Here is a 19,389-nt window from a genome sequence, read left to right on the forward strand (position 1 = left end):
ACAGTCACACACACACAGTCACACACAGTCACACACACACAGTCACACACACACACACACACAGTCACACACACAGTCACACACAGTCACACACACACAGTCACACACAGTCACACACACACACAGTCACACACAGTCACACACACACAGTCACACACACACACAGTCACACACACACAGTCACACACACACACAGTCACACACACACAGACCCCTAAGGCCGGCCCTGCATCCAGTGTCAGTCAGAGCTGTCTCTGAGTTAGTGCGCATGCGCAGAGCAATTTGAACTACGTCTCCCGTCATGCACCTCGCCCTCCGTCAGTGGAGTCATAGTGTGTGGGCGTGGCCCGGGCCGGAAGCGGGTAGTTCTAGTTCCGGTGAGCGGAGGAGGCGGCAGGTGCTGTGAGACTGAGCTCTGCCCTGGATCCAACACAGTATTACGGTAATGGCGGCCGGTGACATCACAGCCAGGCGGGTGACGTCATATGGCAGCCACCTCCTGCCCTGCTGGGGTGTGTCCCTTTAAATGTTATCACTGCAGCTCTCAGCACCCTCAGCCAGCCACATAGGGAGCTGGGAGCCAGGCACCGAGAGAATCTCACTCATAATAATAATATAATGACACAGTGTATAATAATATAATATAATGACACAGTGTATAATAATATAATATAATGACACAGTGTATAATAATATAATATAATGACACAGTGTATAATAATATAATGACACAGTGTATAATAATATAATGACACAGTGTATAATAATATAATGACACAGTGTATAATAATATAATGACACAGTGTATAATAATATAATATAATGACACAGTGTATAATAATATAATATAATGACACAGTGTATAATAATATAATGACACAGTGTATAATAATATAATGACACAGTGTATAATAATATAATGACACAGTGTATAATAATATAATGACACAGTGTATAATAATATAATGACACAGTGTATAATAATATAATAACACAGTGTATAATAATATAATATAATGACACAGTGTATAATAATATAATGACACAGTGTATAATAGTATAATAACACAGTGTATAATAATATAATAACACAGTGTATAATAATATAATAACACAGTGTATAATAATATAATATCACAGTGTATAATAATATAATAACACAGTGTATAATAATATAATAACACAGTGTATAATAATATAATATAATGACACAGTGTATAATAATATAATGACACAGTGTATAATAATATAATGACACAGTGTATAATAATATAATGACACAGTGTATAATAATATAATGACACAGTGTATAATAATATAATAACACAGTGTATAATAATATAATATAATGACACAGTGTATAATAATATAATGACACAGTGTATAATAGTATAATAACACAGTGTATAATAATATAATAACACAGTGTATAATAATATAATAACACAGTGTATAATAATATAATATCACAGTGTATAATAATATAATAACACAGTGTATAATAATATAATAACACAGTGTATAATAATATAATGACACAGTGTATAATAATATAATGACACAGTGTATAATAATATAATGACACAGTGTATAATAATATAATAACACAGTGTATAATAATATAATGACACAGTGTATAATAATATAATGACACAGTGTGTAATAATATAATGACACATTGTATAATAATATAATGACACAGTGTATAATAATATAATGACACAGTGTGTAATAATATAATGACACAGTGTATAATAATATAATGACACAGTGTATAATAATATAATATAATAACACAGTGTATAATAATATAATGACACAGTGTATAATAATATAATAACACAGTGTATAATAATATAATAACACAGTGTATAATAATATAATGACACAGTGTATAATAATGACACAGTGTATAATAATATAATGACACAGTGTATAATAATATAATAACACAGTGTATAATAATATAATAACACAGTGTATAATAATATAATGACACAGTGTATAATAATATAATGACACAGTGTATAATAATATAATGACACAGTGTATAATAATATAATGACACAGTGTATAATAATATAATAACACAGTGTATAATAATATAATGACACAGTGTATAATAATATAATGACACAGTGTATAATAATATAATGACACAGTGTATAATAATATAATATAATGACACAATGTATAATAATATAATGACACAGTGTATAATAATATAATATAATGACACAATGTATAATAATATAATGACACAGTGTATAATAATATAATATAATGACACAATGTATAATAATATAATGACACAGTGTATAATAATATAATATAATGACACAATGTATAATAATATAATGACACAGTGTATAATAATATAATGACACAATGTATAATAATATAATGACACAGTGTATAATAATATAATGACACAGTGTATAATAATATAATGACACAGTGTATAATAATATAATGACACAGTGTATAATAATATAATATAATGACACAGTGTATAATAATATAATGACACAGTGTATAATAATATAATAACACAGTGTATAATAATATAATGACACAGTGTATAATAATATAATGACACAGTGTATAATAATATAATGACACAGTGTATAATAATAATATAATAACACAGTGTATAATAATATAATGACACAGTGTATAATAATATAATATAATGACACAGTGTATAATAATATAATGACACAGTGTATAATAATATAATGACACAGTGTATAATAATATAATGACACAGTGTATAATAATATAATATAATGACACAGTGTATAATAATATAATAACACAGTGTATAATAATATAATGACACAGTGTATAATAATATAATGACACAGTGTATAATAATATAATATAATGACACAATGTATAATAATATAATGACACAGTGTATAATAATATAATATAATGACACAATGTATAATAATATAATGACACAGTGTATAATAATATAATATAATGACACAATGTATAATAATATAATGACACAGTGTATAATAATATAATGACACAATGTATAATAATATAATGACACAGTGTATAATAATATAATGACACAGTGTATAATAATATAATGACACAGTGTATAATAATATAATGACACAGTGTATAATAATATAATATAATGACACAGTGTATAATAATATAATATAATGACACAGTGTATAATAATATAATGACACAGTGTATAATAATATAATGACACAGTGTATAATAATATAATGACACAGTGTATAATAATATAATGACACAGTGTATAATAATAATATAATAACACAGTGTATAATAATATAATGACACAGTGTATAATAATATAATATAATGACACAGTGTATAATAATATAATGACACAGTGTATAATAATATAATGACACAGTGTATAATAATATAATGACACAGTGTATAATAATATAATATAATGACACAGTGTATAATAATATAATAACACAGTGTATAATAATATAAAGACACAGTGTATAATAATATAATGACACAGTGTATAATAATATAATATAATGACACAATGTATAATAATATAATGACACAGTGTATAATAATATAATATAATGACACAATGTATAATAATATAATGACACAGTGTATAATAATATAATATAATGACACAATGTATAATAATATAATGACACAGTGTATAATAATATAATGACACAATGTATAATAATATAATGACACAGTGTATAATAATATAATGACACAGTGTATAATAATATAATGACACAGTGTATAATAATATAATGACACAGTGTATAATAATATAATATAATGACACAGTGTATAATAATATAATATAATGACACAGTGTATAATAATATAATGACACAGTGTATAATAATATAATGACACAGTGTATAATAATATAATGACACAGTTTATAATAATATAATGACACAGTGTATAATAATATAATATAATGACACAGTGTATAATAATCTAATGACACAGTGTATAATAATATAATGACACAGTGTATAATAATATAATGACACAGTGTATAATAATATAATATAATGACACAGTGTATAATAATATAATGACACAGTGTATAATAATATAATGACACAGTGTATAATAATATAATGACACAGTGTATAATAATATAATGACACAGTGTATAATAATATAATGACACAATGTATAATAATATAATGACACAGTGTATAATAATATAATGACACAGTGTATAATAATATAATGACACAGTGTATAATAATATAATGACACAGTGTATAATAATATAATATAATAACACAGTGTATAATAATATAATGACACAGTGTATAATAATATAATAACACAGTGTATAATAATATAATGACACAGTGTATAATAATATAATGACACAGTGTATAATAATATAATGACACAGTGTATAATAATATAATGACACAGTGTATAATAATATAATGACACAGTGTATAATAATATAATGACACAATGTATAATAATATAATGACACAGTGTATAATAATATAATATAATGACACAATGTATAATAATATAATGACACAGTGTATAATAATATAATATAATGACACAGTGTATAATAATATAATATAATGACACAGTGTATAATAATATAATAACACAGTGTATAATAATATAATAACAGTGTATAATAATATAATGACACAGTGTATAATAATATAATGACACAGTGTATAATAATATAATATAATGACACAATGTATAATAATATAATGACACAGTGTATAATAATATAATATAATGACACAATGTATAATAATATAATGACACAGTGTATAATAATATAATATAATGACACAGTGTATAATAATATAATGACACAGTGTATAATAATATAATGACACAATGTATAATAATATAATGACACAGTGTATAATAATATAATGACACAGTGTATAATAATATAATGACACAGTGTATAATAATATAATGACACAGTGTATAATAATATAATGACACAGTGTATAATAATATAATATAATGACACAGTGTATAATAATATAATGACACAGTGTATAATAATATAATGACACAGTGTATAATAATATAATATAATGACACAGTGTATAATAATATAATGACACAGTGTATAATATAATGACACAGTGTATAATAATATAATGACACAGTGTATAATAATATAATGACACAGTGTATAATAATATAATGACACAGTGTATAATAATATAATGACACAGTGTATAATAATATAATGACACAGTGTATAATAATATAATATAATGACACAATGTATAATAATATAATAACACAGTGTATAATAATATAATGACACAGTGTATAATAATATAATGACACAGTGTATAATAATATAATGACACAGTGTATAATAATAATATAATAACACAGTGTATAATAATATAATGACACAGTGTATAATAATATAATATAATGACACAGTGTATAATAATATAATGACACAGTGTATAATAATATAATGACACAGTGTATAATAATATAATGACACAGTGTATAATAATATAATATGATGACACAGTGTATAATAATATAATGACACAGTGTATAATAATAATATAATAACACAGTGTATAATAATATAATGACACAGTGTATAATAATATAATATAATGACACAGTGTATAATAATATAATATAATGACACAGTGTATAATAATATAATATAATGACACAGTGTATAATAATATAATAACACAGTGTATAATAATATAATGACACAGTGTATAATAATATAATGACACAGTGTATAATAATATAATATGATGACACAGTGTATAATAATATAATGACACAGTGTATAATAATAATATAATAACACAGTGTATAATAATATAATGACACAGTGTATAATAATATAATATAATGACACAGTGTATAATAATATAATATAATGACACAGTGTATAATAATATAATATAATGACACAGTGTATAATAATATAATAACACAGTGTATAATAATATAATATAATGACACAGTGTATAATAATATAATAACACAGTGTATAATAATATAATAACACAGTGTATAATAATATAATATAATGACACAGTGTATAATAATATAATAACACAGTGTATAATAATATAATGACACGGTGTATAATAATATGACACAGTGTATAATAATATAATATAATGACACAGTGTATAATAATATAATAACACAGTGTATAATAATATAATATAATGACACAGTGTATAATAATATAATATAATGACACAGTGTATAATAATATAATAACACAGTGTATAATAATATAATGACACAGTGTATAATAATATAATGACACAGTGTATAATAATATAATATAATGACACAATGTATAATAATATAATGACAGTGTATAATAATATAATATAATGACACAATGTATAATAATATAATGACACAGTGTATAATAATATAATATAATGACACAATGTATAATAATATAATGACACAATGTATAATAATATAATGACACAGTGTATAATAATATAATGACACAGTGTATAATAATATAATGACACAGTGTATAATAATATAATGACACAGTGTATAATAATATAATATAATGACACAGTGTATAATAATATAATGACACAGTTTATAATAATATAATGACACAGTGTATAATAATATAATGACACAGTGTATAATAATATAATGACACAGTTTATAATAATATAATGACACAGTGTATAATAATATAATGACACAGTGTATAATAATATAATGACACAGTGTATAATAATATAATATAATGACACAGTGTATAATAATATAATGACACAGTGTATAATAATATAATGACACAGTGTATAATAATATAATGACACAGTGTATAATAATATAATGACACAGTGTATAATAATATAATGACACAGTGTATAATAATATAATGACACAGTGTATAATAATATAATGACACAGTGTATAATAATATAATGACACAGTGTATAATAATATAATGACACAGTGTATAATAATATAATATAATGACACAGTGTATAATAATATAATGACACAGTGTATAATAATATAATGACACAGTGTATAATAATATAATGACACAGTGTATAATAATATAATGACACAGTGTATAATAATATAATGACACAGTGTATAATAATATAATATAATGACACAGTGTATAATAATATAATAACACAGTGTATAATAATATAATAACACAGTGTATAATAATATAATATAATGACACAGTGTATAATAATATAATAACACAGTGTATAATAATATAATGACACAGTGTATAATAATATAATATAATGACACAGTGTATAATAATATAATAACACAGTGTATAATAATATAATGACACAGTGTATAATAATATAATAACACAGTGTATAATAATATAATAACGCAGTGTATAATAATATAATATAATAACACAGTGTATAATAATATAACACTGTGTATAATAATATAATAACACTGTGTATAATAATATATAATAACACTGTGTATAATAATATATAATAACACAGTGTATAATAATATATAATAACAGTGTATAATAATATAATATAATGACACAGTGTATAATAATATAATAACACAGTGTATAATAATATAATATAATAACACAGTGTATAATAATATAATATAATAACAGTGTATAATATAATATAATGACACAGTGTATAATAATATATAATAACACAGTGTATAATAATATAATATAATGACACAGTGTATAATAATATAATATAATAACACAGTGTATAATATAATATAATGACACAGTGTATAATAATATAATATAACACAGTGTATAATAATATAATATAATGACACAGTGTATAATAATATAATATAATAACACAGTGTATAATAATATAATATAATAACACAGTGTATAATAATATATAATAACACAGTGTATACGAATATAATATAATAACACAGTGTATAATGATATAATATAATAACAGTGTATAATAATATAATATAATACAGTGTATAATAATATATAATAATATAATATAATAACACAGTGTATAATAATATAATATAATGACACAGTGTATAATAATATAATATAATGACACAGTGTATAATAATATAATATAATAACACAGTGTATAATAATATAATATAATAACACAGTGTATAATAATATAATAACACAGTGTATAATAATATAATATAATGACACAGTGTATAATAATATAATATAATAACACAGTGTATAATAATATAATGACACAGTGTATAATAATATAATAACACAGTGTGTAATAATATAATAACACAGTGTATAATAATATAATATAATGACACAGTGTATAATAATATAATATAATAACACAGTGTATAATAATATAATATAATAACACAGTGTATAATAATATAATATAATAACAGAGGGTATAAATATATAATATAATGACACAGTGTATAATAATATAATAACACAGTGTATAATAATATATAATAACACAGTGTATAATAATATAATATAATGACACAGTATATAATATAATAACACAGTGTATAATAATATAATATGACACAGTGTATAATAATATAATATAATAACACAGTGTATAATAATATAATATAATAACAGAGTGTATAAATATATAATATAATGACACAGTGTATAATAATATAATAACACAGTGTATAATAATATATAATAACACAGTGTATAATAATATATAATAACACAGTGTATAATAATATAATATAATGACACAGTATATAATATAATAACACAGTGTATAATAATATAATATGACACAGTGTATAATAATATAATATAATAACACAGTGTATAATAATATAATATAATAACACAGTGTATAATAATATAATAACACAGTGTATAATAATATATAATAACACAGTGTATAATAATATAATATAATGACACAGTATATAATATAATAACACAGTGTATAATAATATAATATAATGACACAGTGTATAATAATATAATAACACAGTGTATAATAATATAATAACACAGTGTATAATAATATATAATAACACAGTGTATAATAATATAATATAATGACACAGTATATAATAATATAATATAATGACACAGTATATAATATAATAACACAGTGTATAATAATATAATATGACACAGTGTTGTGGCGAAACCAACTTCGCCACTGTGAACTGGAGAAGCCTGGTTGCTAGCCTCCTGCCCGCTGACTATGGCCCCTGGACATATTGCACTTTAAAGACTATATTTGGGCATGTAGTAATGTATATTGCTGCTACTGGCCCTTTAAAATCAGCGATGGACATTTTGGGACTACTGTCCCTTTAAGACTGTGAAGCATATCCTATTGTACTGCCTGTATATTGTATATGTATTTATGTATGCAGTTACCTGGGTTATATATATATATGCAGCCTTCATCTGATTGTTCGGTAGAATCACTCCATTCATTGTATTGAGGAAACTACCGAACAACCAGACCACCCAGGACTAAGTGTGCCTCCAATTACAGTTTGCAACAATGTTGCAAACGGGTAATTGGCAATCAGTGCAGTGTGGTCTTTGTCCTCTGGGTGGCCGCCATTCAGGAAACCAACACGTGGCGGCGGCCATCTTAAACTACCGAACAGCGGTGTTTTGCCGTCGAGTGTCTGGAACTGAAATCGGACACTTGACTAGGCAAACACCGCTGAGACCTCCATACTTCCAGAAGTTCGTATGGAAACTACCGAATGACCCGCCGTTCGGTAGAAAGAACCCCACAAACAAGGGAATTCATTCAAACCCTCTCCAGGCTCTATAACACAGGCAATTCGTCTGTTTTCATTCCCTTGTTTGTGACCGACCGCAGGGCCAAAATGCATGGAACTGTTTTCGGATACTTTACCCATGCGGTCGGTCAATACTTTAAAGTCCCATAACTCCCGAACCGTTTATCCGAATGGGCTGATTTTAACGTATGTTGTTCCCCCAGACTAGGGCTATCTGGAGATATTAGATTTGTGGATGTACCCCAAGTATTTAGGGTACATCCAAAACTTGGGTAAAAATATGTCCCTGTTAATTGTGTTAACAGATATGTTGGAGGGAGGAGATGTGTGGGTTGTACCTTAAACTGGATTGGTGTACTGTAAACCCCTCCCTTGCATGGGAGAATCTCATATAAGCCTGTGTGTGAATAAATCAGTGTTGTTGCTGTTTAACCCTGAAGCTGGAGTGTGTCTCTTTCTTGGGGGGAAAGGGGACTGTATGCCGACTGCCAGGAGTGTAAGCTGTTCATATTGCTTTTCCTGTTCGGCTGCTTCCAGGGTTAGTGTGTCTGCTGTTCGAGAGTTGGTGAATTCGTGCAGTTTGGGAGTTCGGGAAGTTGGTGCTTATGGTAGCTGCTGGTCCATCTAAAGGGGATTATCGCCTAAACGGATTTTTCCCCTTTTATGCTGAAACGGTCCGTTACAATTGGTGGCAAGCGGCGGGATCGTTCCTACAACCAGAGGGACAGCTACAGACAACACCATTCCTGGATTACAAAGTGAGGGCAACGCCAGTACCCGTACAGCGCCCCTATCTACAAGGAACCAACTGCAGCAGAGCAAGCATGGCACCCAGCTACACTCAAGAGGCGTATGACAGAGAGGTCACCGCGGTGCTGGCTTTATGCGGACCCAACCTCTCAGAGGATCTAGTACAGCGTGTGAAGAAAGCAGTGTGAGAGTACTTGCCGTGGGAATCAGAGAGGGCCAGGGGGTTTGCAGTCCTCCCTCCCCAGCGGCAGTGTGTGCCCCAGGGAGCTGATGGTGTCGTCCATCCTCCCCAGCAGCCGTGTGTGTCCCAGGGAGCCGAAGGTGCAGTCCTTCCTCCCCAGCGGCAGGCTGAGTTACAGGGGGCAGAGGTTGTTGTTCCTGCCCCCCAGCAGCAAAGTGATATGCCAAGAAGGCAGTGTGAAGTGAAGGGAGAGGAGAGCAGCGTCCTCCCTCCCCAGCGGCAGTGTGTGCCCCAGGGAGCTGATGGTGTCGTCCATCCTCCCCAGCAGCCGTGTGTGTCCCAGGGAGCCGAAGGTGCAGTCCTTCCTCCCCAGCGGCAGGCTGAGTTACAGGGGGCAGAGGTTGTTGTTCCTGCCCCCCAGCAGCAAAGTGATATGCCAAGAAGGCAGTGTGAAGTGAAGGGAGAGGAGAGCAGCGTCCTCCCTCCCCAGCGGCAGTGTGTGCCCCAGGGAGCTGATGGTGTCGTCCATCCTCCCCAGCAGCCGTGTGTGTCCCAGGGAGCCGAAGGTGCAGTCCTTCCTCCCCAGCGGCAGGCTGAGTTACAGGGGGCAGAGGTTGTTGTTCCTGCCCCCCAGCAGCAAAGTGATATGCCAAGAAGGCAGTGTGAAGCGAAGGGAGAGGAGAGCAGCGTCCTCCCTCCCCAGCGGCAGTGTGTGCCCCAGGGAGCTGATGGTGTCGTCCATCCTCCCCAGCAGCCGTGTGTGTCCCAGGGAGCCGAAGGTGCAGTCCTTCCTCCCCAGCGGCAGGCTGAGTTACAGGGGGCAGAGGTTGTTGTTCCTGCCCCCCAGCAGCAAAGTGATATGCCAAGAAGGCAGTGTGAAGTGAAGGGAGAGGAGAGCAGCGTCCTCCCTCCCCAGCGGCAGTGTGTGCCCCAGGGAGCTGATGGTGTCGTCCATCCTCCCCAGCAGCCGTGTGTGTCCCAGGGAGCCGAAGGTGCAGTCCTTCCTCCCCAGCGGCAGGCTGAGTTACAGGGGGCAGAGGGTGTTGTTCCTGCCCCCCAGCAGCAAAGTGATATGTCAAGAAGGCAGTGTGAAGCGAAGGGAGAGGAGAGCAGCGTCCTCCCTCCCCAGCGGCAGTGTGTCCTGCAGGGAGCAGAGACAGTCAGTCTCGCACCCCAGCAGCCGGACAAGAGAATGAAAGGGGAGACAGCTGGTCCCCCTTTCCACCAGCAGAGAGAGTGGCAGGGAGAGGAGCCTGCTAACCCCCCTCCCCAGCGGCAGTTTACCGTCCAGAGAGAGGAGCTTGTTACACCCTCTCTCCAGCGGCAGCCTAACCCACCAAGGGGAGATGTTAAGCCCCACATCCGTGCAGATGGGACCGTAGTCTCTGCACTTACAGCACCAGGGGTAGGGACGGTCGGTCCTGTTCCCCAGCCACAGAGCCATATATCCAAAGGGGAGACAATCGGTCTCCAGCAACCAGGCTCCAACCAGACTAACCCTGTGGTAGTGCTGGCAACAGGACAGAGTACCGCTGGTCTCTGCCCCCTCAGCAACCCACCAAGGCAGCCTATCAGTCCCCCACACAGCCGTGGTGAGGCACCTGAACCTGGACAAAATTCTCCCTCACCCAGGTGTAGTAACTGTTTATTGTGGGTGGGCTGCCCTGCTGTTTCTGTTTTGTGGGTGGGTTGCTGGACTAACCAGGGCACTGACCGGCAGGAGGTCAGATACCCTGTTAGTCTAATTGGTAAAGGGGAGAATTGTGGCGAAACCAACTTCGCCACTGTGAACTGGAGAAGCCTGGTTGCTAGCCTCCTGCCCGCTGACTATGGCCCCTGGACATATTGCACTTTAAAGACTATATTTGGGCATGTAGTAATGTATATTGCTGCTACTGGCCCTTTAAAATCAGCGATGGACATTTTGGGACTACTGTCCCTTTAAGACTGTGAAGCATATTCTATTGTACTGCCTGTATATTGTATATGTATTTATGTATGCAGTTACCTGGGTTATATATATGCAGCCTTCATCTGATTGTTCGGTAGAATCACTCCATTCCTTGTATTGAGGAAACTACCGAACAACCAGACCACCCAGGATTAAGTGTGCCTCCAATTACCGTTTGCAACAATGTTGCAAATGGGTAATTGGCAATCAGTGCAGTGTGGTCTTTGTCCTCTGGGTGGCCGCCATTCAGGAAACTAACACGTGGCGGCGGCCATCTTTAACTACCGAACAGCGGTGTTTTGCCGTCGAGCGTCTGGAACTAAAATCGGACACTCGACTAGGCAAACACCGCTGAGACCTCCAGACTTCCAGAAATTCGTATAGAAACTACCGAATGACCCGCCGTTCGGTAGAAAGAAACGTACGAATTAGGGGATTCATGCGAATTCCCCTTAGTCTCTATAACACCAGTAATTCGTCTGTTTCATTCACTTGTTTGTGACCGACCGCAGGGCCAAAATGCATGGAACTGATTTCGGATACTTTACCCATGCGGTCGGTCAATACTTTAAAGTCCCATAACTCCCGAACCGTTTATCCGAATGGGCTGATTTTAACGTATGTTGTTTCCCCAGACTAGGGCTATCTGGAGATATTAGATTTGTGGATGTACCCCAAGTATTTAGGGTACATCCAAAACTTGGGTAAAAATATGTCCCTGTTAATTGTGTTAACAGATATGTTGGAGGGAGGAGATGTGTGGGTTGTACCTTAAACTGGATTGGTGTACTGTAAACCCCTCCCTTGCATGGGAGAATCTCATATAAGCCTGTGTGTGAATAAATCAGTTGTTGTTGCTGTTTAACCCTGAAGCTGGAGTGTGTCTCTTTCTTGGGGGGAAAGGGGACTGTATGCCGACTGCCAGGAGTGTAAGCTGTTCATATTGCTTTTCCTGTTCGGCTGCTTCCAGGGTTAGTGTGTCTGCTGTTCGAGAGTTGGAGAATTCGTGCAGTTTGGGAGTTCGGGAAGTTGGTGCTTATGGTAGCTGCTGGTCCATCTAAAGGGGATTATCGCCTAAACGGATTTTTCCCCTTTTATGCTGAAACGGTCCGTTACAAGTGTATAATAATATAATATAATAACACAGTGTATAATAATATAATATAATAACAGAGTGTATAAATATATAATATAATGACACAGTGTATAATATAATGACACAGTGTATAATAATATAATAACACAGTGTATAATAATATAATATAATGACAGTGTATAATAATATAATATAATAACACAGTGTATAATAATATAATATAATAACACAGTGTATAATAATATAATATAATAACACAGTGTATAATAATATAATATAATAACACAGTGTATAATAATATAATATAATAACACAGTGTATAATAATATAATAACACAGTGTATAATAATATAATAACACAGTGTGTAATAATATAATAACACAGTGTGTAATAATATAATAACACAGTGTGTAATAATATAATGACACTGTATAATAATATAATGACACAGTGTATAATAATATAATGACACAGTGTATAATAATATAATGACACAGTGTATAACAATATAATGACACAGTGTATAACAATATAATAACACAGTATATAATATAATAACACAGCGTATAATAATATAATAACACAGTGTATAATAATATAATAACACAGTGTGTAATAATATAATAACACAGTGTATAATAATATAATAACACAGTGTATAATAATATAATAACAGTGTATAATAATATAATAACACAGTGTATAACAATATAATAACACAGTGTATAACAATATAATAACACAGTGTATAATAATATAATATAATAACACAGTGTATAATAATATAATATAATAACACAGTGTATAATAATATAATATAATAACACAGTGTATAATATAATAACACGGTGTATAATAAAATATAATAACACGGTGTGGCGGAACCCACCTCGCCACTGGACATTGGAGGGGCCTGGCTGCCTGCCTCTTACCTGCTGACTATGGCCCCTGGAAAATTGGTACACTTAAAGATTTATATTTGGGCATATTGTACTGTATATTGCTGCTACTGGCCCTTTTAACAGCATCTATGGACACATTGGGACTTTTGGGACTACTGTCCCTTTAAGACTGTGAAGCATGTTCTAGTGTGCTGCCTGTAATATTGTATATGTATTCATGTGTTAAGTTTAGCCTGGGTGATATGTATGCAGCATTCATCTGATTGTTCGGTAGAATCACTCCATTTATTATATTGAGTGAAACTACCGAACAACCAGACCACCCAGGAATAAGTGTGCCTCCAATTACAGTTTGCAACAATGTTGCAAACGGGTAATTGGCAATCAGTGTAATGTATTCTTTGTCCTCTGGGTGGCCGCCATTCGGGAAACAAACACGTGGCGGCGGCCATCTTAAACTACCGAACAGCGGTGTTTTGCCGTCGAGTGTCTGGAACTAAAATCGGACACTTGACTAGGCAAACACCGCTGAGACCTCCATACTTCCAGAAATTCGTATGGAAACTACCGAATGACCCGCCGTTCGGTAGAAAGAACCCCATAAACAAGGGAATTCATTCAAACCCTCTCCAGGCTCTATAACACAGGCAATTCGCCTGTTTTCATTCCCTTGTTTGTGACCGACCGCAGGGCCAAAATGCATGGAACTGTTTTCGGATACTTTACCCATGCGGTCGGTCAAATCTTTGGAACCCCATATCTCACGAACCATTCATCCGAATTACTTGAATTTTGGATATGTTGTCCCCCTGAATAAGGGCTATCCAGCGATGCTGGATTTAAAGGTGTACCCCCGGGTTTTGGGGTACATCCAGAACTGGGCTAAAAAAGTGTACCGGATAATTGAGTTTAATGTTATCTGAGGGGAGGGGATGTGTGGGCTGAACCATGTATGTGATTGGTTATTTTATGCCTCCCCCTGGGTGTGGCCTGTATGTGGATTAGTGTAATAAAAGCCAGGCTGGATGAGCCAGTCCAGAGTTCCTGTTTTAACCTCAAAGTGATGTGTCGTCTCATTATTGGGGGAAGGATTTATTGTATGCTGTTCCAGTTGACTGCTAGGGGTACAAGCCTATTCGTATGGTTCCTATTCAATGGTCTACAGCATTCATACGCTTGGGAGAATTTAAAGTTTTCTTGGATTCGGTGATTATGGTGTCTGCCAGAGTGCTTGGAGCCCTCAGGAAGCACTAGGAGCATCCATTAACGGAGGTACCCAGTCGGGGTGCCAGGTGATCCGTTACATTGGTGGCAAGCGGTGGGATGGCGTCCTAGTGTGAGGTAAAGCAGCTCAGAGACACTGTTTGGATTTACAAATTGAGGGCAACGCTAGCAGTCGTGCAGCGCCCCTGGGAGCAGACAAGTATGGAAGGTTCTGGCTCTGGAGATGATTGGCTGGCCGAGGTGAGGCAGCGAGTGGCCGAGTATGGGGATGATATACCCATGGAGACACGCCGGGTGATCTGGAACCAGGTCATGGCTGAGCGAAACACAAGGCTGGACCGAGAATTCCGGTTGGCGAAAGAGAGGAAGTATGCTCAGCAGCAGGAGCGTTACAGCAGCCGAGTAGAGGCTGCATCCGAGGAGGTTAGCCATCTTTCCCTGAGGCGGCGGGAGGAACCCGAAGTGGGGGTCCTCATAGACTGGTCCTGTGAGGAACCACAACAGGCAGGTAGAGATGGGACCAAGGTCTCTCCACCGGGATGCTGGGCAACCGGCCCAGATCCCCAGCAGCAGCCAGAGTTGCCAGGTGGGGAAGCAGGTGGCCCTTACTCACAAATGTTGAGGGGCCTCACGGGTTGGTCCTGGGAAGACCCACAGATGGCAGGTGGAGATGGGACTGCGGTCTCTGTACCGGCCCTACAGGGATGCTGGGCAGTCGGCCCAGATCCCCAGCGGCAGTGTGAAGTGCAGGGAGAGGAGAGCAGCGTCCTCCCTCCCCAGCGGCAGGCTGAGTTACAGGGGGCAGAGGTAGTTGGTCCTACCCCCCAGCAGCAGCGTGATTTTTTGGGAATAGAGAGCCCAGTCTCCGTTCCCCAGCAGCAGGACACTGAATTGGGAGGAGAGACAGTCGGTCTCCCTCCACAAAGACTGAAAGTAGGCATGGGAGAGGAGATTGTTACCTCCTCTCCCCAGCGGCAGATCATCAATGGGCAGAGTGTTCTAATGGGAGAGGAGCTGGTTACCACCTCTCCCCAGCGGCAGCTTAATGTACCAGGGGGAGACTGTAAGCCCCACACCAGCACAGATGGGACCGTGGTCTCTGTGCCCAAGTTACAGGGAGCTGAAGGGGCCGTCCTCCCTCCCCAGTGGCAGTGTGATTTGTTGGGAATTGGGAGCCCAGTCTCCATTCCCCGGCAGCAGAGTGTCCAGCAGGGAAGAGAGAGCCCAGTCTCCTTTCCCCAGCAGCAGGACACTGTATTGGGAGTAGAGACAGTCGGTCTCCCTCCACAGAGTATAGAAGTATGTAGGGGAGAGGAGCTTGCTACCACCTCTCCCCAGCGGCGGATCAGTAAAGTGCAGGGAGAGGAGAGCAGCGTCCTCCCTCCCCAGCGGCAGCCTAACACACCAAGGGGAGACAGTAAGCCCCACACCAGCACAGATGGGACCGTGGTCTCTGTGCCCAAGCTACAGGGAGCTGAAGGAGATGTCCTTGCTCCCCAGCGGCAGTCTACGGTTCAGGGAGAGGAGGTTGTTATTCCCTCTCCCCAGCGGCAGCACAGCTCACCAAGGGGAGACAGTAAGCCCCACAACAGCACAGATGGGACCGTGGTCTCTGTGCCCAAGTTACAGGGAGCTGAAGGAGCCGTCCTTGCTCCCCAGCGGCAGTCTACGGTTCAGGGAGAGGAGTTTGTCATCCCCTCTCCCCAGCGGCAGCTTAGCACACCAAGAGGAGACAGTAAACCCCACAACCGTGCAGATGGGACCGTAGTCTCTGCACCTACACCACTGGGGATAGGGACAGTCGGTCCTAGTCCACAACAGCCAGACAAAATATCGGAAGGGGAGACAGTCGTTTTTCCCCAACAACAGCTGTGTTCAACCAGGGGAGAGGACACCCTGGTTACTTTTTCCCCAAGCCTTGGACTTACAACTGGACACGAGTGGCAGGGGGCCATCTGGACAACTACCCCCTGTAAGGACAGCCAGCCGACTATCAGAGCCCCAGACCGACTGGAGGTCTGGAGTCTGGATAGTCTAAATGGGAAAGGGGAGAAATGTGGCGGAACCCACCTCGCCACTGGACATTGGAGGGGCCTGGCTGCCTGCCTCTTACCTGCTGACTATGGCCCCTGGAAAATTGGTACACTTAAAGATTTATATTTGGGCATATTGTACTGTATATTGCTGCTACTGGCCCTTTTAACAGCATCTATGGACACATTGGGACTTTTGGGACTACTGTCCCTTTAAGACTGTGAAGCATGTTCTAGTGTGCTGCCTGTAATATTATATATGTATTCATGTGTTAAGTTTAGCCTGGGTGATATGTATGCAGCATTCATCTGATTGTTCGGTAGAATCACTCCATTTATTATATTGAGTGAAACTACCGAACAACCAGACCACCCAGGAATAAGTGTGCCTCCAATTACAGTTTGCAACAATGTTGCAAACGGGTAATTGGCAATCAGTGTAATGTATTCTTTGTCCTCTGGGTGGCCGCCATTCGGGAAACAAACACGTGGCGGCGGCCATCTTAAACTACCGAACAGCGGTGTTTTGCCGTCGAGTGTCTGGAACTAAAATCGGACACTTGACTAGGCAAACACCGCTGAGACCTCCATACTTCCAGAAATTCGTATGGAAACTACCGAATGACCCGCCGTTCGGTAGAAAGAACCCCATAAACAAGGGAATTCATTCAAACCCTCTCCAGGCTCTATAACACAGGCAATTCGCCTGTTTTCATTCCCTTGTTTGTGACCGACCGCAGGGCCAAAATGCATGGAACTGTTTTCGGATACTTTACCCATGCGGTCGGTCAAATCTTTGGAACCCCATATCTCACGAACCATTCATCCGAATTACTTGAATTTTGGATATGTTGTCCCCCTGAATAAGGGCTATCCAGCGATGCTGGATTTAAAGGTGTACCCCCGGGTTTTGGGGTACATCCAGAACTGGGCTAAAAAAGTGTACCGGATAATTGGGTTTAATGTTATCTGAGGGGAGGGGATGTGTGGGCTGAACCATGTATGTGATTGGTTATTTTATGCCTCCCCCTGGGTGTGGCCTGTATGTGGATTAGTGTAATAAAAGCCAGGCTGGATGAGCCAGTCCAGAGTTCCTGTTTTAACCTCAAAGTGATGTGTCGTCTCATTATTGGGGGAAGGATTTATTGTATGCTGTTCCAGTTGACTGCTAGGGGTACAAGCCTATTCGTATGGTTCCTATTCAATGGTCTACAGCATTCATACGCTTGGGAGAATTTAAAGTTTTCTTGGATTCGGTGATTATGGTGTCTGCCAGAGTGCTTGGAGCCCTCAGGAAGCACTAGGAGCATCCATTAACGGAGGTACCCAGTCGGGGTGCCAGGTGATCCGTTACACACGGTGTATAATAATATAATATAAAAACACAATGTATAATAATATAACACAATGTATACTATAATAACACAATATATAATAATACAATGTATAATATAATATATAACACAATATATAATATACTGTA

At 35.8% G+C, this 19,389-nt stretch overlaps 1 protein-coding gene across 4 annotated transcripts in view; it reads left to right on the top strand.

The window, feature by feature from the left end:
- Window positions 1-19,389, top strand: part of LOC134575257 (oocyte zinc finger protein XlCOF6.1-like) — a 103,368-nt gene that overhangs the window by 57,688 nt on the left and 26,291 nt on the right. The window contains exon 1 of one of the 4 annotated variants that reach the window (XM_063434516.1): window positions 382-442. The exons of 1 other annotated variant lie outside the window; for it this stretch is intronic. The gene's annotated coding sequence lies outside the window, so the exon portion shown is untranslated. Of the gene's footprint in view, window positions 1-381; window positions 513-19,389 lie in introns of those variants that run through there. 2 more of the 4 variants (XM_063434517.1, XM_063434515.1) reach the window with 2 other exon arrangements.

The sequence above is a fragment of the Pelobates fuscus genome, chromosome 10 (assembly GCF_036172605.1).
Source record: "Pelobates fuscus isolate aPelFus1 chromosome 10, aPelFus1.pri, whole genome shotgun sequence".
Taxonomy (NCBI): Eukaryota; Metazoa; Chordata; class Amphibia; order Anura; family Pelobatidae; genus Pelobates; species Pelobates fuscus.